Here is a 283-nt window from a genome sequence, read left to right as displayed (position 1 = left end):
CACCTCCCCCCCCCCCCCCCCCCCCCCCCCAGCTGTACAGCTCAAAGTGGGAGCGAGAGAGAAGATAAACAAACCATGCACAAATATGAGAGCCATTTGTGGGGACTCCTTCCTTCCCTTGTCTTCCTTACTCACACCACCTCAGTTAATTGCTTTTCATACAACAGAGCTCTGCAGAGAAGCACCTAAGAGTAACTGGTGTTTTTCACCCAAGCTCACTATGAAACTTAAGTCATGTGTTATAGTGGCACTGTGATGACTACAAATTGCTAAAATCTTAGGA

The sequence above is a fragment of the Falco punctatus genome (genome assembly GCF_963210335.1).
Source record: "Falco punctatus genome assembly, chromosome: 3".
NCBI lineage: Eukaryota > Metazoa > Chordata > Aves > Falconiformes > Falconidae > Falco > Falco punctatus.
Note: the sequence above shows the minus strand (reverse complement) of the source record.